Genomic DNA, 23,440 nt, shown 5'->3' on the forward strand with positions numbered 1-23,440 from the left:
AACGTACAGCGCTGGGAGCCGCGCTCCCAGCGCTGGGGCTTTGACCACACTGGCACTTTGCAGCGCCGCAATTTGGAGCGCTGGAGAGGGTGTGTTTTCACACCCTGCTGCAGCGCTGCAAATTTGTAAGTGTAGCCAAGCCATTAGTGCCTGAGCATCCACAGTGCGAACTGGAGATAAATCTAGTTTTACTCTGTCTACACTTAAAACACTGTTGTGGCACTGCTATAGCACTTTGGAGTAGACAGTGACTGGAGGGATTTTCCCATCCCTGTAATAGCTGCATGGATAGAACAATTCTTCCTTTTCTTTAGCACTATCTAACCCGGGCTTAGGTCATCTTAACTATATGGGTTTGTGCAGGGGGTCACACCCTGGGAGACATCGCTTTGCCAGTTCAGTGCCCAGCGTACACCAGCCCTTAGATCCCTCTGGGTATTTCAATGCAGGCACTGACCTGTGAGAGGAAAACATCAGCTCACAAACACAGAGACTGAATTTCCCACATTTAATCTCGCTGCACTTTCTAGAAAGTCACAAAATTCCATTCATTCTTGCTAGGACAGAGAAAAAATAAGTGACACTAAGTTTTTGGCTTGGGTAAATAAAATTAAGTGTTTAATCAATATAGTAAAAATCTGTCCTGATTCCTCTAACTAACACCATAGCGTGAAATAGGAACAGAGACAATGCTTGTCAGTGACAACCAATTTTGCAAATGATCTTCCCATTATTAATTTCCACGATGCCCCCACTGGAGGTCTGAGCATCGCCAGTGTCATTGCTCTGCAGTCAGCATTCCCTTAGAATTGTTCTTGGACATTCACCTTCCTCTGCAGCATGGGGCTCGGGTCACTTGCTGGAGGATTCCCTGCACCTTGAGGTCTTTAAGCCATGGTTTGAGGACTTCAATAACTCAGACATAGATTAGGGGTTTGTTACAGGAGTGGGTGGGTGAGATTCTGTGGCCTGCATTGTGCAGGAGGTCAGACTAGATGATCATAATGGTCCCTTCTGACCTTAAGTCTATGAATCTATGAATCTATTCCCAAATTTGGAAAACTGTGCAGTTCAGAATGAGAATAGTGACCTCATCTCCTTCCTGCACCTGCTCTACATTGCTCCACAGCAGCTTCTCCCCCTGCAGTCACCCCAGCACTGCAGTGCAGCCGCCCAGGGTTCAGCAGGGGCCCCTGGCAAGGACAGTGGGTGCAGCTAATAGCCCGGTGTGCCTGGCCCTGAGGCAGCTGTAAAAAAGCAACCCACCCCCCCCAGAAGTACAGAGACTGAATTCCCCAACTTTAACATCATGGCCCCCTGTAGAAAGCCACACGTCAGTTGTATTTTCACAGGGAGATGCAAAAATCAAGTGACCAATTTTTAAGTTGAGTAAATAAAGTTGAGGAGATAGTTATTAACCTCACAAAAGATCCCTCAACATAACACCTGAAGGTGAAATATGAACAGAGACAAACCTTGTCAGCAAAGGCTCATTTCCCAAACGATCCTCAAAATGTTACCAATTCCCACCCCTCCTCCACAGGAGCTCTGTGCAGTGTAACTGTTCTGCAGGCAGCTTCCCATTAAATGCTGTTGTGGGACATTCCCAGGCCTGGAAATGTACCAACGACAGAATTTGAAGAGCAAACCTGGCTCCCCGCACCAGGCCGGATTTGAGTGTTTTGTCCCTGTCACTTAGTCTTTGTCAATAGTGCAGATGCCAGGGGCAGGACTGCAGGTTCTGCTTGAGGGATCCTGGCACAGGGGTTGGTGGGGGAGAAAGGATGGTAGATTCTGACCTGTGCTCTGGAGAGGAGGTAATAAGTGAAGGGGGCATTTATTTATTAGCCCCCTCCTGAGGGTCCCCAGGGCTGGAATTCTACATTCTGCAGGCTGAGGGGGTGACACCACTTGGCTAATGAAAACCAGTGCTCCAGGTGAAGCTTGAACTCACAACCTCAGCATAGCTCCTCTCAGCACTGCCCTATAAGTATTGTGCACTAACCAATTGCACCACTGGAGCACCTATCAACTAGGATTCTCTGAGACCCCAAGGTTGATACAGGCGATGGGTGACCCCAAAACATTCTCAGTGGGGCTGAGAGCGGATAGCGACAAGTGTTGTACTCGGTGGGGTGGATTCTTCTTAAGGCTTCCGGGCCCCATTTGACCCTTTTGTTCTTCCCTGTGTAATAACAGAGCTGGTTAAGACTCAATGGAGAGTCTTGCTGCAGACCAACAGAGCTGAAATCACTGATAACCAGCTCTAAGCATTAGTCCTGCTTTGGGACAGTGTCTCTCATGCAAGAAACTGCCCAGTCTGCGCTAGCAGTGAGGCTCCCTCACTAACAGCTGAAATCAGGGAGAGCTGTGTGAAGTGCAGGGCCCCAGGGGGGCCTGAACAGGGGGGAACAACACCCCAGGGCTTTTAAACATGGGAGGGCTCTGCCTTGCCACTTTGTGATGACCGTAATGGCGAGTGAGGGTGGGGAGGGGACGGAGAGCAGTGAGCGGGAGGAGGGGTGTGGGGGGAAGAGGCAGCGTAGGAGCGGGGCCTTGGGGAGAAGGGGTGGGGCAGGGCTGTGGGGTTGAGTGGAAGGGGTGGGGCTACTGTTCAGGCTCTGGTAGCCGCTACTTTTAGGGAGCCTGTTCCGCTCCTGGTGGGACCACAAGACGTCCCAGAGCAGAGAGGGTGGCCAGCAGAGCGGTGACAGGGTGGAACGGCAAGTGGCCGGCAATGTGGCCAGACAGCGGAGGGAGAAAGGGGCTTTCCCCCCAGGAGGTGAGAGGTGAACTCTGGGTTTCATTGACCCAGGACAGCAGCTGTGGGTGAGGTGCAGTGAAGGGAGGGGCACATCCACAGAGCTTCTGGGGTCTGGATTTAAGAGCCCGAGGCAAAAGGCCACTGCCCAGCGCACTGTGGGTGGGTGTTTTGCTCATAGTGTTGTGTTATGAATCCTGATTGTGGTGTTTTCCCAAGTTAATACAAGGTGATTTTCCTCCTTTTTCTTAAAGTTTCTTTTCTACACTCAGTGGTTGTGAGTGGGGAAAGTATCGCCTCTTAGAGGCACCCAGTGGCCAGGATTAGTTTCCCCAGGTTACTGGGTGGGGGCTTAGGCAGATTGTGTGTTGTATTGTTGAAGAGGAGCCCCAAGCACCCAAACAGGGAATTGTAACTTCAACCTTCAGAGTAAGAGCCAGAGGTGCTGCCAGCTGAGCTAGCCAGGCCGCCTAAATGTATTAACCCCTTTCACCGCAAGAGCAAACACCGGGTACTTCTGTGCTTCTCAGCAGCTGGGAAAAAGCCTCTTGGGGGAAATATCTCCTGCCCCACCGCCAAAAGGAGCCCATTGAGTGGGAACAGACAAAGGCCCCACCTGCTTTCCAACCACCTTGTGATGCCGGCCGCAGAACGAATGCTGGTCTGTGGGTGGCCTTCAGTGGGGGTTCGGCATAGCAGGGAGCAGGCTGGCCGAGACTCTTTGTGGCTGTCTGCTGGTCACTCATAGGCATGGTCCTCCCCTCCTCTGGCCCTGCCCTTGGTTGCTCTGTGGCTTTTAAGCCTTCCCTTGGAGCTGTCAGCACCAGCCGCCTCTGCTCTAGGTGCCCAGAGGAGGAGAGTTGCTGGGCTCCAGCCTGGGACTCTGCCTCCTTCCTGCCTAGCCCTGACTATGAAGCCTGGCCCTGGCCCTCCTTCCTTTAAATGCCATGTGGGCAAGAGGAAGAGTGTGGCAGCTGCAGGGACCAAAGTTCTGGACATCAGGTGAAGCAGCGAGAAACAACCATATGATCAATCCACAGGAATCTCTAGCCAGACTGTTAAGTTCTAGGACCCCACCCTATAGCCGCCAGCCCATTGAACCAGCCAGACCAGAGACCTATCTCCAGTGGCCATCAGTCACCCAGCAGGAGGGAAAAAAACCTCACTCTAGTTGACCCTGAGAGAAGGTAGCCAAACACATTGAGCTCCAGGGCTTTGCAGCAAAGCAACGTATCGCCACAAGGTCCCACTGAGATTTGAACTCAGATTCCAGGATTCAAAGTCCTGAGTGCTGCCCATTACACCATGGGACCTGCTGCTATTTCATTTTCTAGAGCCCTGTGACTCTCAGCTGGCTGGTTTGCACTCTGCACTTATTGCTTCCCACCAGCGGCTTCCTCTCGCAGGACTCTCTCTCCTCCTCCAGTGACTGTGGTCCTGCTCTACCGGATCCGTGGGTCCTGCCCTGAATCCCTGCATCCCCCTGCTTTGTCTCCATTCCCTGCAGGCTGCAAAAATGTCAGGGGAGGCTGCTCCTCCCTTCACTCGGTGCTCCCGCTCATATCAGCCAACTGCAGCCTCATCTCCTGGAACTCGGGCAGCTGTCGCTTGATCCGATCGTACAGTCACACACTGACTGGCTCCCCTGCCTGGATGCTCTTGTGGAAATCCCACAGGTGACACTGCAGGACTTTGCACTGTTGGTTTCTTTAATGTTGTGGTGTTTCCACAGCCGCCGGAACAAAGCCGCCAACTCCTCCCTCACCGACTCCCACCAATCCCCCTGGTTGCCACAGAACCCTCTGATGCTTTCCCGTTCTGCCAACACTGCCAGGCCTCGCCCCCCTGCTCCTTTATCTTGCAAGCTCTGGATGTTCAGCTTCAATATCCTCTGCCGTGGGTCAGGGAATTGCCCACATTGAGCACACGGTGAGAGCTGCGTGATCCGAACAGTCCATTGGCACCACCCTGCACTGGGCTGTCGACGTGCTCTCCTTCACGGAAATCCGGTCAATGCGACTCCTGGCCTGTCCCCGCAGAAAGGTGTATCCCCTCTGCGGCTGGTGTGAGCTCGGATCAGAGGAATAGGAGGTTACTGCCCACCCTCCACTGGTTCCACTGTGCAGAAACACGTTCTCTAAGCCGACCTCACTACAGACCTGCGCCAGGTAGTGCTCATTGTAAAAACGTTTCCTCTGACGGTCGAGAAAATGGGACCAGCGGTTCTCAGGCCGGCTGACACAATTAAACTCAGCCCCAACACCAAACACCGTGTGGTCCAGAGGAAGGGAGCCAGTTCCTACCACAGATCTTTCCTTTCACACCTTAACATCAAGTGCCTCCTCTTGGGCCTCTGAATCCCTGCCACATTCCACATGCCAGATGCCCCTTCCCCAGTACTGTCATCACTCAGCTTTGCAGAGGAGCTTTCCTCCCAAGTCCCTGCCCCCTCTGGCACCATCTCCGAGGGCCGTCCTGCCTCACTCTGTTCCTGCCATTTTGGGTCAACCGATAAGTCATGTGGGAAAGTCAGCTCCCATCTCTCATCCTTATAGGTCAGGTGGGCCAAGTAGGGGGAGAAGCCCCTGCTCTCTGTTGTCCTGCTGGGGAGCTCAAACTCAGGTACTTGCCTCAGATAAAGGTGCTGCTGCCCTCCCAGAAAACAAGCCCCCCCCCCCCTGCACAAAGAGGGATTAAAGGGCCTGCCAAAGCCTGGGATTGAAGCAGGGACCTTTAGATCTTCAGTCTAACGCTCTCCCAACTGAGCTACTTTGGCAGCTGTTTGGCAGTATTTTGGCCTGTTGCTTCTCTGGCCGGGATATTTTTGCAGCAGTTGCACACAAAAAGGACGTCATTGTGAGAGGCCCATGAAGACAAGACTCGCTTTTGCCTGCCTTGCTCAGCTTGACTTGCTGCCTCACCCTGTTCCTGCCCTAGTGCCCGGGTTGACCTGGTGGTGGAAGGGGACGGGGGGCCAGTGGCGCGGGGAGGAAGTTAAGCTGGACCCTGAGCTAGACTAGACCCTGGCAGTGAGAGTCTGGCCACCACTTGCCGCCCCACCCTGTTGTCCTGGCTTCCCCCACTGGGTGTCATTTCGGGAGGGAAGTGGGGCTTCTGCCTCCCCTCCCCGATTTTCACACCGCAGAGGAGTGCGAACAGGAAAATGAACGGCTGCTCCACACCCCCACCGGAGGAACCCAACGCCCTTAGCTGCTCCCCTGGCTCCCCCCCAGCTGTGCTACTGAGTGGAAGTGTCCTGTGCCCATCACACAGAGGTCGATTAATCAAAACCCTCTTCTGCCAGCACCAGGCCTCCTTCTTCTTACACTGGGCCTGCAAGCGAGGGGGCGACTGGCACAGCACCAAGAGTCTAACCTGTGAGGCAGGAGGCGGCTGACGTCCGCAGCCTGCTGGGGAGCTCCCAGAAGTTATTAAGGGACAGAGACTCCTCAATGCCCTTAGTAACAAGGGTTTGGGGTCACCGAGGCCAGTAAGGGGGTCACTATGTCGGCCCTATAACCCTGGGTGTCAGGTCACTGTGCAACTTTGAACTAGAGCTCGGATCCCAACAACCAACCAGCAGCCCACAGCCTCCCCCTGGGTCTGGCCCACCTGGTTACTCCTTACAGGCCGACCGTACCCCCCTTCCAGCCCCGGATTCGCCCCCTAATCATCCTACTGCCACTCAGAGCCACAGCCGTGGAGGTGCTGAAGGAGGGAGGGGTGACTCTAGGGTGGGGTTCTTCTCTAACGATGGCTGGCAGAAAGGTGGTGCTCAGCTCTGTCAGCCACCTGCCCAGGTGCCTCGCTGCCAGGGGATGCAGACGTTTCTGTAAGGCCATTAAATGGGGTATTTGGCTCCTGAGTGAATGTGAGGAATGTGCAATCCTGAGAGAGAATTTCCACCCTTCTCTTCAGGGCCCCAGTGGCCTAATGGATAAGGCATTGGCTTCCTAAGCCAGAGATTGTGGGTTCAAGTCCCATCTGGGGTAGAAAAATTCCTTCCTTCTTGTATATTGCAACAAAGCCTTGGTGTTATTTTCCCCAAGGAAGCTGGGAGACGTTTGAACCCAAAGTACTGGATCTTGGGAGCAATCCCCCAGAAACAGCATCTTCCACTTCACAAATGCTTTCTAGACCCATCAGTAGCAAACACTTAATACTAGTGTTTGTCTGAGAATAGAAGGAAGGGGAGTGTTTACTCCAACACCTCAGCGAGTGAAACAGACAGAAAGAGCAAGGCCGTCCTGAAAGAGAATGGATCTGTCTGGAGACAAAGCAGACCCTGAGAATGAGCAACAGTGTGAAAAGAAGAACTTCAAATGTGTGTTAGAGGTTGGTCTGACAAATTTCAAGAAAATACCAATGCTTGTAGACTGATGCGGACACTGGCTGCTTCTGATGTTTTACTGAGAGTTCATTGAGAAATATTTTCCTTAACTATAAAAGCAACAAAGAATCCTGTGGCACCTTATAGACTAACAGACGTTTTGCAGCATGAGCTTTCGTGGGTGAATACCCACTTCTTCAGATGCAAGTGGTGGAAATTTCCAGGGGCAGGTTTATATATGCAAGCAAGAAGCAAGCTAGAGATAACGAGGTTAGTTCAATCAGGGAGGATGAGGCCCTGTTCTAGCAGTTGGGGTGTGAAAACCAAGGGAGGAGAAACTGGTTCTGTAATTGGCAAGCCATTCACAGTCTTTGTTTAATCCTGAGCTGATGGTGTCAAATTTGCAGATGAACTGGAGCTCAGCAGTTTCTCTTTGAAGTCTGGTCCTGAAGTTTTTTTGCTGCAGGATGGCCACCTTAAGATCTGCTATTGTGTGGCCAGGGAGGTTGAAGTGTTCTCCTACAGGTTTTTGTATATTGCCATTCCTAACTATGTTATGGAATATTGGGTGGGCTATGAAGGCACCATTCCTCCTGCTTTTGCCCTTTGAGACAACACGGCTACATGGCATGCGGCCAGTGCTCACCTTCCAGTCAACTGCTAGAGAAGACAACACAGACAGGGATGGCAGCAGGGCAGACTGGAGCTCCATGGATATGGTGGGACCAGGTCTCATCAACAGGGAGGTGGCCACCCCAGCATGCACAAGGCTGAGCCAGTAAGTGTGGTGTGTGCTTCACCATGCCCCTACTCACTGCACGTGTTGGTGGAGGGCAGTTACTGAGTTCGGGTGGTCTGACAAATTAAGGGCTTGGCTACACTTGCAGAGGTAGAGCACTGGGAGTTAAACCACAGCAGGGAAACCGCTGCCGTGTGTTCACACTGACAGCTGCAAGCGCACTGGAGTGGCCACATTAGCAGCTCTGGCAATGCCACAGAGAGCAGTGCACTGTGGTAGCTATCCTAGTGTGCAAGTGGCTGCAACGTGCTTTTCAAATGGGGGACGGGGGTGGAGTGTGACGGGGAGTGTGTTGTGTGTACGTGGGGGGAGCGACAGTGTGTTTGGGGGGCTGAGAGTGTGTCAGCATGCTGTCTTGTGTGTTCGGACAGCAGCAGACCCCCCTCTCTCACACACACTCACAACAGCAGCAGCATTCCACACTAATGGTTGCTTTGTCCTGGAGCAGATAAGCAGCCGGCTGTCAGAAACGGAGCTTTGAAAGGGGATATCCGCGTGCCTGCAGCCGATTTCAAAACAATGACCAGAGTGGGCACTTGACTTCAGGGGATTATGGGACATTTCCTGATGCCAAACATAGTGCAGTGATGCAACACGTCGTCCACACTGATGCCAGGGCGTTTCAGCAGGGCTCAGCAAGCTTTATACTTCTCATGGAGGTGGATTACCGGGAGCGCTCCAGCTGCAGAGCCCAGGTGCTCCATGTGCCTTGCCAATGTGGACACCTCAGGAGTTAGGGCGCCCGGGGCTGCTTTAATGTGCTCTAACTTGCAAGTGTAGCCAAGCCCCTAGACTATGTCACTTGTGTGACTTACTTGTGCTATTGTAATAAATATAATAGACGTGCAATGGTCAGAAATCGCACCAGCAGAGAAGTATATTGCAGGGAAACCGTAAGGAAATTAAGAGTTTAAATTATCCTCCACATGTCCTGCATCCCACTAAAATGAATCCAACCCACAGGTCACATGGGCAGAAGTATCAGTGTCAGGATGCTACATTGTTAGCACAGTAAATGAAGCTGCAAAATAAATGATGTTTAAATGACCTCACTCTATTTTTTACAATCCGGTATTAAGAGGTAATAGATACAGATGGACACCAGGCAGGGTTGCTTGGAGGACGAAGCCTTTATGCTTCCATCCCCCACCACTGTCAAGTTTTAGCCAATTAGGACAAGCAGCAAATAAGAACAACCTCAGGGCTCAGTAACTGCTGCAGGTAGCAAAGTCCTACAGGGAGCAGTTTCTGGCACTACACCTGCCCAGCTCTGCTCCCCGGCTCTTCTCAGGCTCCTGCTCTCTCCTTAGCTCTGCCCCACTCTGGCCCAGGCAGTTCCAGCTCCCACGGAGGATGGGACCCCCTGGCCTGGTGACTCCCTCATTACACTGCCTGGCCTGTCAGTGCGGCTAACTTGGAGCTTTGGCCTCTCCCCATTGCCCCTGGGGACTGTCAGTCTCAGGGGCCTGATTTCCCATTGGCCCTTCCCCCTTCTATTGGTGCTGGGAACTAGCCAACCAAAACCCCCACTAAGTTTTAGTAAGGGGCCAACAGTCCCTTACTCAAGCCGGCCCCGTGAGGGTCACTGATGCACAGAGACAGCAGCATGAGCTGGTCCGATTGTGTAATGTTCCATGGGCATCCTACTAGATTGCCAGCTGCTTTTCAACTGCAGTGTGGAGACTGTGTGTGGGGAGAGACAGTGAGTGTGTTGGGGAAGAGTGAGTGTGTTGAGATAGGTAGGAGAGGATCATTATTATCCCTACTTGAAAGAGGGAGAAAAATAAGGCTGAGAAAGGAGAATAGACTTGTCTTAGGTCACACAGCCAGTCAGTGGCAGAGTTGGGAATAGGACCCAAGAGCCCTGATTTTCAAACTAACCATCAGATCTTGAATTTCAGACATTGAATGACCTGAATAAAGTGCTCTCAGATGAGCTCCACACCAACAACAGTGACAGTAATTATTCAGCAAGTATTTGAGGAGAACTGCAATGTTAGAGAGAATCATGAACTGCTCAGAGACAATTAATGCAGAGAAGCAGGAAAATTCATCAAACATAGAACTGGTTCTGACTTATTTCCTTGGTCTTCAAAGAGAACAACAAGGACCTGAGTCTCCTCCCTGTCAGTAACCCCCTGCTCAGCCAATCAGGGTAGAGACTGAGGACAGGAGGCTGAGGGTTCTCACCAGGGAGCCCAAAGGATGGCCCAGGTCACCGGTGGGGATCACTGCCCGAGCACTATTTCAGCCCCACATATTTGGGTGGACCTCCCAGAGTTGGAGCTGCCAAGCACTCCCCCCGCAACACACACACACACACACACACATCGTTCCTGGTGTTGGGAGGGGAACAGGTGAAAGGAGCAAGAGACCAAGAGAAAGGAGGGAGGGATGGATGGAGGAAAAGGTGAAACAAAAAGGACAAACCCTAATGACCACAGTGATTCTAAGGGACAAAATCCCAGGTGCGAAATAAAATTCTGCCTCCTTAAGCTTGTGTTTTCCATGCCTAGAATTCAACTGTGACCAGATGGATCAGACTGAACAGGTTTCAAATCTCGAGGAGGCTCTTACCTTCTAAACAGGGACGGCTGTTTTCTAGTAAAATCAGGAAAAGGGAAGGAGAAAACTCAAAAGAGGTTCACCCTGGCGCTCACGTCCGTGAACCCAAATACTCTCTCTGTCCTCAAAGAGAGACCTGGAGAAGGAGACTTGCTGAAGCAAAGCCACAGGGGTCTCTGAGGTTTCCCTGGCCCCTCGCCCCTGTCCTGCCTGGCTGATGTCAGCATCTCTCTGTGAGGTCACCACCTCCCCACCACCTTTGACCAATAGTCTGAGGTCCTGCAAAAGGCCTTTGTGATGTCACTGCCACACCCCTCCCTTGCTGGGCTAATGTCCTGCCCCTGGCCAGGCACTTTGGAGGTTTGAGCTACTCCCTGTGGATCACCCCACTCAAGGAGCGTTCGTTCTAGGAAGCAAGCCGGTAGTTTTGGATCATCTGCAAATTTTGTCAGCTCATTGTTTATTAGATCATTTATGAATATGTTGACTAGTCCTGGTCCCAGTACAGACACCACTAGTTACCTGTTTCCATCCTGAAAACTGACCATTTATTCCTACCCTTTGTTTCCTATCTTTTAACCAGTTATTGATCCACGTGAGGACCTTTCCCCAAGGACCCCCACTCACACCACCTCTCCCCCTGAGGCCACACCCACAGACACCTCTTCCCCAAGACTGCACCCTCCCCCCCTCCATCATTTCTCCTAACAGCCAGTAAAGAGTGGTGGGGGCATGGCCCTCTAAACCCCCTGTTCCAGCCCCCCTGACACAGAGCTAAGCAGGCTGCTGTGTGTGTGTGTGTGTGTGTGTGTGTGTGTGTGTGTGTGTGTGTGTGTGTGTGTGTGTGTGTGTGTGTGTCAGAGAGTGCTGTGCTGAGCTGAGCCAGTGAGAGAAGGGGGGTGATGTTGGGGCTGTCCCCTGCCTCAGGACTGGTTGCTTCCAGCAGCTGTCTGAACTTAGAGACAGTGTGCCAACACACTCACTCTTCCGCATCGCACACACTGTCTCTCCCCACCACGCACATTGCAGTTGAAAAGCAGCTGGCAATCTAGTAGGATGCCCATGGACCAATGGGCATCCTACTAAAAGAAACCTGATAGAAACCTGATAGGATAGAAACCTGCATCATGCGATGCAGCCGTGAGGCATTGCAAACCTTTCCCAAAGCACCCTGCAGCCAGCTACCCACAATGCACTGCTCTCTGTGGCAATCCAAGAGATGCTAGCATGGATGTGCTCTGGTGACACAGGGGCATAGGGTGGACATGCAACAGCTGTTCAATTAAAACACTTTAACTAAAGCCACATTATTCTTTCATGTAGACATAGCTTAAGAGTGAGACAAGACCCAGCTCCACTGAAACTAAAGAACCACAACTTCCTCTGTAGTTGGCAGGATTTGTTGCCCTCCCCTAGACTCTCTACAATTTGTTTCTGTAGTGGGGGGGGACGTGAAAACTGGACGCAATGCTCCAGATGTGGCCTCACCAGTGCTGAATAGAGGGGAATAATCACTTCCCTCGATCTGCTGGCAACGCTCCTACTAATCCAGCCCAATATGACCAGTTACCCATATTGAATGCAGGCACAGCAATATCTGATACATTGGTTGCTGTCCATTCAGGGGGTTATTTCCCACCTATTCATAAATAATGAAGCTGCTCTAAGTGGAGGGGAGAGAGCTGTCCCGTCCGTGCAGTTAACCCATCTCCCCGAGAGGTGGTAGCTATGTCACTGGGGGAAGCTATGTTGGTGGGTGTGCAAGCTGTGGTGTCTACATGTATATATAAAATTTAATCAAACCCCATTTTTAAAACCCCTGTGGTCTGGGAATAGAAAAGGAGCTCTCTGAGGCAGAGCCCATCCTTCAAAATCCTTAAGATTATGGACTTGGCTGTGTAAATGTCATGGGGGTATAGCTCAGTGGTAGAGTGTTTGACTGCAGATCAAGTGGTCCTTGGTTCAAATCCAAGTGCCCCCTCACAAAGTTGTTCCTTCAGTAAAAATATTTCTATTTTCAGGAGCTCCACTAAATAGGGATCCCTGAAATGAATGGACACACTCAATGTTTTCCTGTGCAAATGCATAAAAACCTAGCAAACATGTCCCCCAGCTGAAATCAGTTCCAATCCTCTAAGTGTCTAGATTTGTTTTCATCAATGAAACAAAGGCCCATGAAGACACATTTGCAGGTCCTTGGCCTCCATGGGCTACAATGTGCAGAAGAACAAGAACCACATCCACTTGGGAGGAATGGACTAGTCTGTATTACATTTGGTAAGTAAGTTGCCATTGGGACTGAAAACTCTCCTGGGGGTGGACAGGAATCTCTTAGAAAAATAAAATAACCAAGATTTACCAAACTCCCTGTTACACATTCAAACCTCTCTTTGTGCACATGGCATCAATTGGGGCTCTAATAAATGTCAACCTTCCTTTAACACAGATCATTGTTCCTTGTAACTTTCAGACGCATTCAAATGGCAGCTGTTTAGAGGTCATGTGCTGCTAGTTCATGAGCAGCAGCAGAGTCTCTGTACGTTTACCAACCGTAGAGGTCATTATGTCTGCCTCTAAGTAAGTGCAGAGTTATTTCAATGGCTCCTACACTGACATCTGCTGCCCCTTCTGGCTGGTTAATTGCACTATTTGGAACCTGCTCCTAAAATTACACCCTTCCTGGGAGTGAGTCAAAACTGCCCAAGGAAACCCCATTGGGTTTCAAGTGCAGTACAAGCAGGGAGGTGAGGGGCCAGCAGAGGGGTCTCAGAGGTTCTCCTAGGGAGCAGGGTTGGGGGGCTAGTAGTCATGCCTGTGGGGTTCTATTCCTGGCTGTGGAAGGAAAGGGGTGTCTAGTAGATTAGAGGTGGGGGCCTAGAAATCAAACAAAAAAAACATCTCCCTTTTCAGCTTCAATGCTCATTGAACAAGAACATGGCTTCTCATCACTTTGGTTTCAGAGGAGCAGCCGTGTTAGTCTGTATCCTCAAAAAGAACAGGAGTACGTGTGACACCTTAGAGAATAACAAATTTCTTAGGTTCTGTTGCCATCATGTGGCCATTTCATTTCACTTCTTATTGTTAAAAGGTTTGGGTACTTTGCACAGAAACATCATTTCCTTGGGAGAGATGGAGAAGTGGAAGCTGCATTGATTTAATCCTCTGAAAATTAGATAAGGATTAAAATATTCTCCAGACAGCTCAGTCCCAACCATCCTTGCTCACTGCTGCCAGTGAAGCTCAGTTCTATCCCATGGCCCCAAGAACTGCTGGGTGCAAGTCCTGGGTCTGATGTGAAGTAAGAAAAAAAAGATAATGGAGGTACCCTATCCCCTAGAACTGGAAGGGACCATTGAGTCCAGCCCCCTGCCTTCACTAGCAGGGCCAAGTAGTGATTTTGCCCCAGATTCCTAAGGGGCCTCTCAATAATTGAACTCACAACCCTGTATTTAGTAAGTTAATGCACAAACCACTGAGCTATCCTACCCCTAAACAGCATAGGAGTGACTCTGCCTGCCTAGACGTTTCTATAGATAAATTGAGACACACCATGCTTGAGGAAGGAGATACAGATGTGTCGTTTGATTGTTTTTCTCATGTTAAATGTACTTGATCATTTCCATGGCAAAAATATTTGTACGAGACCATGAAAAAAGGAAGAAACTGTGAAAATACCCATGGGAGAAAGGGGGTTTCTGAGAGCTGGGGTAGATATGGAGATTTTTATGAAAGGGGGAGAGGCCAAAGTAGGGCCTTTAGCTGGAGCAAAGGTGGAGGTTTTTTTGGACAGTTTCATTTTAGCCAGCCTCACATCCTGTAGTCCCTGCTTCCCCATCCCACCAACATGTGACCTAGCACCTCCCCACTGGTAAAGCCACCTCTGACAGCCCCACTGGACTGGCCTCCAGAGCCCCCAGCACGCCCTCTCCTAGCTGGATCCCCTGGCAGCCAGAGCTCCCCGCAGAACTGCCGTGGTTGCTCCCCTGGAATGGTAAAAATGCATTGAGGGGACTGGACCACTGACCTATCAGCTCTTAACACTCAAACTTTCAGTAACTCTGTTATCAGTGCCTGTAATTTAAACAGCTGTACTGGGCTGGACCAGAGGCCCATCTAGCTCTGTGTATGGTCCTCTGAGAGTAGCCAATACCAAGTACACCCAAGAGTTCATCAACAAGGTACCACTGGGAGTTGAACCCAGGATCTCTTATTTACAGAACAAGCTCTTAGCTAGCTAAGCCATGGTGCCTGCCTGTGGCAATAACACACTGTCTGCCCACACCTGACTCCCTGCCATCCCCACTGGGGCCTGAAAAGCTTTGCTTGTGTTTGGATTCTGCAAAGCAGAGGAGCAGGTGAGGTTTTCCTTGCAAGCTGTGTCTGTGAATCTTTGGCCAGATCTGCACTACAAAGTTATTTCAGCATCATTATATTGCTCAGCTGTGTGAAAAACACACAACGCTCCCTCGATCAGCAGCTTGTGGCTGGTGCACACACTGCAATGCCACGTCTGGTGACAAAACTGCCCTGTTTTGGTGACAAAATAAAACCACCTTGACGAGAGGCCTAGAGCTTTGTGCAGCAAACTTAAAGTGACAAATTGTCAGTGTAAATGCTGCTGGTCATTATATCACCATAACTGGCCTCCACCAGTATCCCACAATGAACTCGCCTGCCCTGCATTCCTGCTACAGAGGCTGGGTCTCTCCCCTTTCATAGCTGCAGAAAGTTCTGACAGCTGAGCCACTATCTACACCAGGATGAGGTTGATAGAACTGCATTGTCAGCCTAAGTAATGCAATTACACCCACCTAATTTTGTAGTGTAGACCTGTCCAAAGAATCACACCCACACCTTGGGAGCAAAACTTCACCTGCTCCTCTGCTTTACAGAATCCAAACACGAGCAACACTTGTCAGGGCCCAGTGGGGATTGGCAGAGAGTCAGGTGTGGGCAAAGACAATGCTTTTAGTAATAGCAGGTATCATGGCTTAGCTGGTTAAAATACTGCTTTTTGTAAACAAGAGATCCTGGGTTCAACTCCTAGGGGTGCCTTAAGGAGTGGCTTTTGGGGCACCTGGTATTGGCTATTGTCAGAAGAGAAGATTCAGAGCTAGGTGGACCTATGGTTTAAATTACACTCACAGGCACTGATAATAGAGTTACTGAAAGTTTGGGTGTTAAGAGCTGATAGGTCAGTGTTCCAGTCCCCTCAATGTGGTTTTACCATTTCCACTTGCTAAGCTCCCTCCCAACCTCTATAAAATTACAGTGCAGACATATGGGCTTGAGCCCAACCTCTGAGGCCCCACGAGGGGTGAGGGTTTCTGAACCCAGGCTTCAGTGTGAACACAAATATCTGCACCAGTTTTTAGCCCCTCAGCTTTACATCCAGGAGCCCAAGTCAGATGACCCAGGCCAGCCCTGCTGCCATCTTTATCCCAGGAGAGATGGACTCTAAGGGGACGTCTCCATTGCAATGGAAGCCCAGGTGTGGCACGCTGTGCTCAAAGCAGCACCTGGAAGCCCCATATTCACCACTCATATAACGATGACATGGTTTGTACAAAGTCTGCCTGGTGAGGTATCATTTCAAAAGTCATGATCTGTTGAACATTAATATCGTGTTGGATTGTGTGTGCTCGCATTGGTTGGGAAGTTATGAAGTTTTGCTCTGTGTGTGTTACTGAGATACATTATGAGGTTGGGAAATGCCCCCCACCAGCCTTTCAGGTGTGACAAGGGAGGAGCCAGACTCGCTGCTGGCCCATTGAAGGGATCCACACTCCCAAGGACTATCCCAGGAACCGTGTACAATGCAGGCTTCTCCGAGATAGCACAGCGACAATGGACACTGCTTGACTCACATGGTAGCAAAGGAGCTTCCTAGCAAGTTGGAAGAATCTATGAAAGATGGGAAGAGACATCATGACTTGGCCTCTCTCCCCCACAACTCAGCAGCTGGAAACACACCTGGAGGACAAAGACTGAACTGAACTGACTCAGAAACAGAAGAGAATAATAACAATAATACTTTCAAACCAAAGTCCCCAAACAGACTAGTATTGTTTTTTCAGCAGAAAATTTTCAGTTTGGGGAATTTTGTTTTCTCAGTCAGAACTTGCCAAGGGAAGCAGAGAGAAAATGTTGGAGTTGCCTCCTTCAGAACAGCTTGTCCTAGACACTAGCTCTGGTTCACTTGCTCGGGTTGAGGGTATTTTAATAATTTGGGCAGGTCCCAGGGTGTTTGGGGGAGATGATGAGGATGTTCCCTTTTGAGATAAAAACTAAGAAATACGGGACTAGAGAATTTCTTTAAAAGAAATCTGGGATTTAGACATTTTATTTAAAGCAAGAGGGGGTCCTGAGTTTCTGAGGTTTTTGTTTGCATGAAGCAACACTGTTGGCTCTGTTATTGTACCAAAGGGGGAGATGGTTGTCTATAAAGGAGGGGTGAAAACTAAATGCATCTGATGAGGAGATTTGAACCCATTCATGCAGAGCACAATAGATTAACAGTCCTCCACCTTAACCACTTGGCCACCTCACTTGAACTGTCAAGGAAGGGACAGGTGGAGAAATCTAAGGCCAGCAGAGATAGGGACAATAAGGAGTTTTGAAATACTAAGCGGAAGCAGGGGCTGAATGAGCTCCCCCCCTCACATCTAGTGAGGAGCTGGGGGAAAGACTTCAGCAACAGATCGTGTTTGCACAGACACACCTACTCTGCCTAGCTATGCAGCGTGATGGGGCCACTTTCCCAAAATGGCCAGTTTTGGCTGGTGGCAGGTTACAAATCACTTTAGGATTGAATGGAATGAAATGTTATTATCCTTCCTGCAGCAGAACATACCTAGTCCATCCTGATGGGTGGGTGGGTGAGGAATAGCTTTTATTGGACTTTGTAGAAGTGATTGAGAACGTCACCCTAAACCAGTGGTCCCCAAACATTTCACACTGTGCCCTCTTAGCCATGGCTGTGGCCCCTCGGAAGCCGCGGTCGAGAACCGGGGCTGGGAGTGGGGCTGTTGCTTTCTGGGGAGAGGGGTGCGGACAGGGGTAAGGGGGTTGAGGCTGAGCTGGGAGCCAGAGGCCCAGGCTGAGGGTGGGGTTGGGGAAGAGCTGGGGCAGAGTGGGGCTCAGTGCTGCTCCCTCCGTGGGGGCTGGCTCAGGCCCTGAGGTGCCCCCATGAATGTTCCTCTGTGTCCCCCTAGGAGTCATGCTCCACATTTTGGGAACCACTGAACCCTACTCGCTAATCAGGGGCTAGTGATGCCAAAGCCCAGGGAAAGGGAGAACAAGTGTGGGGCCCCCAGCACTGGAACCAAGTGAAGGGGCTGCAGGAGAGGGGCAATGGCTGGTGGCACAGGGAGTTAAGGGCAAAGGGGGCACAGGAGGGGGCAGGAGTTAGGGGTGAAGGAGGTGCAAGGGCTGGGAGTGCAGGAGCTAGCGGTAAAGGGGGAGTGGGGATCGTCCAGGGGCAATGGGGAAGTGCCAAAGTACAAGCTTTGCCCAGGGCACCATTTTCCCTAATGCTGGTCTGAGGAAACAATTGGAAATGACTCTTCAGTGAGACCAGAACCATAGTGTAGGAAAGCCCCTTTGTTAAGTGGTGGTGGCTGAGGGCTTAGGGAGATGGGTTAGAAAGCAACAGGCATCTTTCTGTGGAGGTTTGATTCTTGCCTGCTAGGCCAGGCTGGTGTGTGGTGTCTCCATGGCTGCACTTTCAGTGTCTGATCTGCCACAGGGAGCCAAGTCTAGACATATTCAGAGGCTCTGTGCCAGGGTTTCTCAAACTTCCTTTCACTGCAACCTCCTTCTGCCAAAAAAAAACCTTACTACATGGCCCTGGAAAGAGGGACCAGGCCCCTCCACACTGGGCAGAGGCAGGGGAGACAAAGCCTGAGCTCTGCCCCAGTTATGGGAGGGCAAAACCAGAGCTTGAGGGATTCAGCCCTGGGTGGTGGGGCTCAGACTTTTGGCTTCAGCCTCAGGCACCAACAAGTCTAATGCCAGCCCTGGCGACCCCATTAAAACAGGGTCACATCTCACTTTGGGGTCCTGACACACAGCTTGAGAACCACTGCTCTATGTTGATGGGAGAGAGTTTTCTGTGGGTGCAGTTAATCCACTTCCCAAGAGATGGCAGCTATGTCAGTGGGAGAAGCTATATCGGTGGGTGCGCAAGCTGTGGTGTTTACCACATTTAAGAAGTTTAATCAAACCCCATTTTTAAAACCACCTGTGGTCTGGGAATGGCAAAGGACCTCGATGAAGCAGGGTTTGTCCTTCAAAGTCCTGAAAATCACAATTCTCTATTCAGCTCATTGTGCTGGTGTTAGGTAAAAAGCAAGTCCTACTCACCTCTCCAGCACCCGAGTTTGTGCGGAGTTGGTATAAGGCTCAGAGATCTGTCAGAGACCAGACAACAATTCGTTGATCAACGGGCTCACACCATCCTTAGCTTAAGAGCCAAGCTTTGGAGTAAGTGTGGCAAGTTTATTAGGGGTGAGCATCAATGTTTATACACAGAAGTAAACAAAGTGATTAACAGATCATAATGGTCATGCATAATCAATCAAGATTCTACAGGATAAAACAGGTTAAAATGCAAATTGGAGAAGACAAAAACGGGAGATGGCTACTTATTGGGAGGGGAAGGGTCATGAGCAGTTCGCAGGTCAAAACCTTTGATTAAAAGTTTCAGTCAGAGACATGTAGTCTGAGTTAAGTTTCAGTTCATAAAGAGTTTCAGACTCAACATTCCTCCATTTGTAGCTATTGGGATAACTATTTACCAACAGCTACACCCCATTTTAAGGAGCCAAGGGCCGCTTGGCAATTTCAGCCTGGGCCAACTCGAAGAGAGTAAGGCCTTTGGCTGAAGTAGAAAAAGAATAAACTGACCCACATGAGTTTATGAGGGAGGGAACACACTGAATACAGCAACACAGTATTATAAGGATTACTATGGCCCCAACAATACCCACCAAGAGGTTTTTAACCCACCCAAATCCAGGCAACCAATTCCATAAGGCTCCCCACCAATCATAAGGTGGCTGGCCAGAGGAGTAGTTCTTAGCCATTTCCCTTAGATGTTGCATTTACTGGTTCCCACAAAAGTTGACCCTTTTTCTTTAACAAAACACAGTGATCCTGTCTGATTTGTTACCCTGAGATATCTGTTAATTGGCACTCCTGTTTTGTCCCATGTAAGATTGTGTTGGACTGGATCTTTTATTCTAGCCGGTGGCATCCAAGTCATATTAGCAGTGGTCAGGGGAATGGGTGTGAAGGGGAGTCCCTGTTCTGCATTTACTGGAAATTGAGTACATACCCAGCAATTACTTCTATTTCCTAAAATACGAGTTTTAACCTCGTGGGAATATCTAATAAAAGCATTATCTTCATAAGCAGAAAATAAACTAAAAAGGCATAATAAAAAACATACAGTTGTCAGAATAAAAGGTCCTCTCATTTTTTCCGAGTCAATTTAAGTCTGATGTCTGAAAGAGGTAAGCTGGTCCACTGGTCAGAGGCAGTGTCCTCAGTGGTGGCAAGAGCTGCTGGTCCGTCACTGTGGTCCACTACGGCTGGCTTGACGTGGGAGTGGTGGATCCAGGATTTGCATCCTTCCAGGAACACTGCAGTCTGGGTTGTTAAAAGAACCTGGTGGGGTCCAGTAAACTTCGGCTGGAGGGCGTCGCCACGAACGAACTTTTTGGCCCAGACGAAGTCCCCTGGTTGGAACGGGTGGATCTGTTCTTCCAGCGGCACGGTCTGGGAAAACTGTGAGGCTTTCCAAAGGGTACGGAGGCGAGCCTGTAGGGAGAGAAACTGGCACGCGGTCATATGATCCCCTCCCAATAGTGAAACATCAGCACGTGGTAGCGCCCCGCCTTTGAAAGGGGGGTGTCCATAGAGCAGTTCAAAGGGGGATAATCCCAATACACGGGTTGGGCGAGTACGAAGGTGAAACAGGACCAAGGGAAGTCCCTGAGGCCACTTTTACCCTGTTTCCTGACAGTATTTAGCCAATGTAAGCTTAAGCTCCCTATTCATACGCTCAACTTTCCCGCTAGACTGGGGGTGGTAGGGTGTATGAAAGGAGTGTGAAATGCCCAGTCCTTGTTCTAAACAGCCAAGGACATTACCAGTAAAGTGGGGTCCGCGATCTGAATCAAGTATGAGAGGGATGCCAAAACGGGGTACAATGTCTCTAAGGAGGATCTTCGCCACTGTGGCAGCAGTACAATTAGCAGTAGGAAAAGCTTCGACCCATGAAGTCAGAGGGCAAACCAAAACAAGGAGGTGCTTTTTCCCAAAAGCCTTTGGCATATCTGCAAAGTCAATTTGAAGATGTTGAAATGGGGCACCAGGCGGAGGTCTTCCACCCTTAATTTTGTTAAGAGGCGGAGCAGGTCCATTTCGCTGACATGTGCTGCATGCTTTCACTATTGACAGGCAGTAGGGTTGAATGCCTGGAGCATACCAAAAGCGAGCGATGGTGTCCACAAGGGCGTGCGTGCCGTAGTGACCCCCCTTATCATGGTGCCAGCGAACTGCCACGGGGTATGTGGAGCGAGGGAGGCAGGCTCGGCCATCCGGCATAAGCCAGGTCCCTTTGACCAGAGTGGCTCCGAGGCTCTCCCACGACTGTAGTTCAGCAGTGGGTACTGGTACGGGGTAAAAGCATACTTGCTATCAGTAAAAATGGTAACGGTCTTACCAGCGGCCAACTGGCAAGCTCGGGCCAGGGCGTAGAGTTCGGCGGCTTGGGCTCCCCAGTTGCCTGGCAGTGAGGCGGCCTCTTGAATGTCCCATTCAGAGGTGACTGCATAACCGGTGAAATGCTTGCCATCAACATAGAAGGAGCTTCCGTCCGAGAAGAGGATGCAATCAGGGTTGTCCAGTGGCACGTCAAACAGGTTGTTCCTTATCTGTAAGATGCTATGAACTACTTCCACACAGTCGTGCTGATCCTGGAGGACTGGCAGGTCAGGAAGCAAGGTAGCTGGATTAAGGGGCCCACACCTTTTAAAAATTAGGTTAGTGTCTTCTAAGAGTTCGGCCTTTAGCTGCTGCTTAACTGAAAGGCTTGGATTGTGTCTGGGGACCACTGCAAAGGGTCAGGAGCAAGGTTAGCAGTCAGTCGGTGGAGCGGTTTGCTCAACTCCCCGCAGGACGGCAACCAAGGTCGACAGAAGCCAATTAATCCTAAGAAACCTCGAAGTTGTTTCTTGGTGTTTGGCAGAGGGCAGTTTTGGATAGTCTTTATGCGGACTGGGTCCATTTGTCTCCCCTCTGGGGTTAACAGGAAGCCCAGATATCGGACCTTCTGTGAGACCCACTGAATCTTGTTAGGGTCTACCTTGTGGCCTCTGGTGTGTAGGTATAATAAAAGTGCCTTACCATCGATGCAGAGGGCGGCTTCTTCATGTTACCTAGTAGGATGTCATCTACGATAGGACTAACGTGGATCCCTGCGGACTGGTGAAGCCTTCCAAGTCGTGGCGGAGGCATTGGCTGAAAATCGTGGGGCTGTCTCTGTAGCCTTGAGGAAGTCGTTGCCAGACATAACTTTGTCCCTCCCAGGTGAAACCAAAGAGATATTGAGAGTCTGGGTGTACAGGAATGCTGAAAAAGGCTGATTTTAAGTCAATAACAGTGAACCATTCAGCATCCCAGGGGATTTGGCTGATGATAGTAGCTGGATCAGGAACTACTGCATGAAGAGGGACCACATACTGATTAATAACCCGTAGATCCTGTACAAAGCGCCAACGAATAGGGTCTCCGTCCTTTTTAGGAGGCTTTTTTACAGGCAGTATAGGGGTATTACAGGGAGTGCGCTGAGGGCGGACTAGCTTTTGTGCAATGAAGCCCTCGACAATGGGGCGGATGCCCTCCCGGGCTTCCAGCAACAGGGGGTATTGGGGAACTGACGGGGGGTCTAAGGAGGGCTTCACTTGAATCCTTACTGGCTCTGCTGAAAGGAGCAGGCCAACATCAGTGTCAGAAATTCCCCAGAGGGTTGAAGGCAAGTCAGTGAGGTCAGGGGAGAGAGGGGGGGGTTTCCCAATTACCCTGAGTTAGGGCCGAATCTCCTAACACTGTCATCAATAATCCTACCCCTTCAGGAGTGCAGGTTAAAGTAGCCTCAAGCTTACAGAGTAAATCCCGGCCCATCAAAGGGATCGGACAAGCTGGGGAAAAAAGAAAACGTTGAGAAAAACATTTATCAGCATAAATAACATTTAGAGGCAAAGTGAGTCCCAGAGACTGTGGATTGCCTTCCACCCCAGTTGCAGTTTTAACCTCAGAGGATAGCCAGGGAGAGGGGGCATGATTTAAAAGAGAGAAAGTAGCTCCAGTATCAATGAGGAAACAGACAGGCAGTCCCTGGACTGAAAGGGTTAGATGAGGCTCTTTGCTGGGAGGGGAGAAAGTGAGGAAAGAGCCGGCTAAAGACATTAAGGAAATAAGACCATCACATTGTTTGCCTTCGCCCCCGGGGTACCGTCATTGAGAAGGCTGAGTTCGCTGCAGCTGCTGCTGTTGCCCGTAGTTGATCCAGACCTGAGGAACGGGCTGGGCTGGTGGTGCAGGGGTGGTGTAAGTATCTGCGGATGCGACCGGACCCTCTGGGCGTCCCCAGGGGCATTCACGTTTAAAGTGACCGGGTTGTCCGCACTGAAAACAATTTCCTGATGGCTGGGGTTGCCAGGACCCTCTTCCCCGAGCACCCTGAAATCCCCTGCCACGGCCACGGCTTCTGCCTCAAATACCACCGCGAAAAGCTAAAGCCATCAACTTATATTCTTCCTTTTTCTCTTTCTTTCTGCTGCTTTCCCTTCCTTTCTCCCATGCAAAATCAGCTACATCCAACACTGAAGTGACTGACTCACCTCCCCAACCAGGGCGAAACTGTAAGAAATAATCCCTTACAGGGGTTACTGACTGATTCACAAAAAACGAAATAAGA

At 50.4% G+C, this 23,440-nt stretch overlaps 4 non-coding genes across 4 annotated transcripts; 2 read left to right on the plus strand and 2 right to left on the minus strand.

Annotated features, from left to right (window-relative positions):
- Positions 1–4,002: 4,002 nt before the first annotated feature.
- On the minus strand, positions 4,003–4,074 carry TRNAQ-UUG. Its single transcript has one exon. It is a non-coding gene; the product is annotated as a tRNA-Gln (tRNA).
- Positions 4,075–5,464: 1,390 nt separating this feature from the next.
- Positions 5,465–5,537, minus strand: TRNAF-GAA. The gene has a single exon. It is a non-coding gene; the product is annotated as a tRNA-Phe (tRNA).
- Positions 5,538–6,680: 1,143 nt separating this feature from the next.
- On the plus strand, positions 6,681–6,753 carry TRNAR-CCU. Its single transcript has one exon. It is a non-coding gene; the product is annotated as a tRNA-Arg (tRNA).
- Positions 6,754–12,364: 5,611 nt separating this feature from the next.
- On the plus strand, positions 12,365–12,436 carry TRNAC-GCA. Its single transcript has one exon. It is a non-coding gene; the product is annotated as a tRNA-Cys (tRNA).
- Positions 12,437–23,440: the final 11,004 nt, after the last annotated feature.

Source organism: Mauremys reevesii, linkage group 12, assembly GCF_016161935.1.
Source record: "Mauremys reevesii isolate NIE-2019 linkage group 12, ASM1616193v1, whole genome shotgun sequence".
In the NCBI taxonomy this organism is placed as follows: Eukaryota; Metazoa; Chordata; order Testudines; family Geoemydidae; genus Mauremys; species Mauremys reevesii.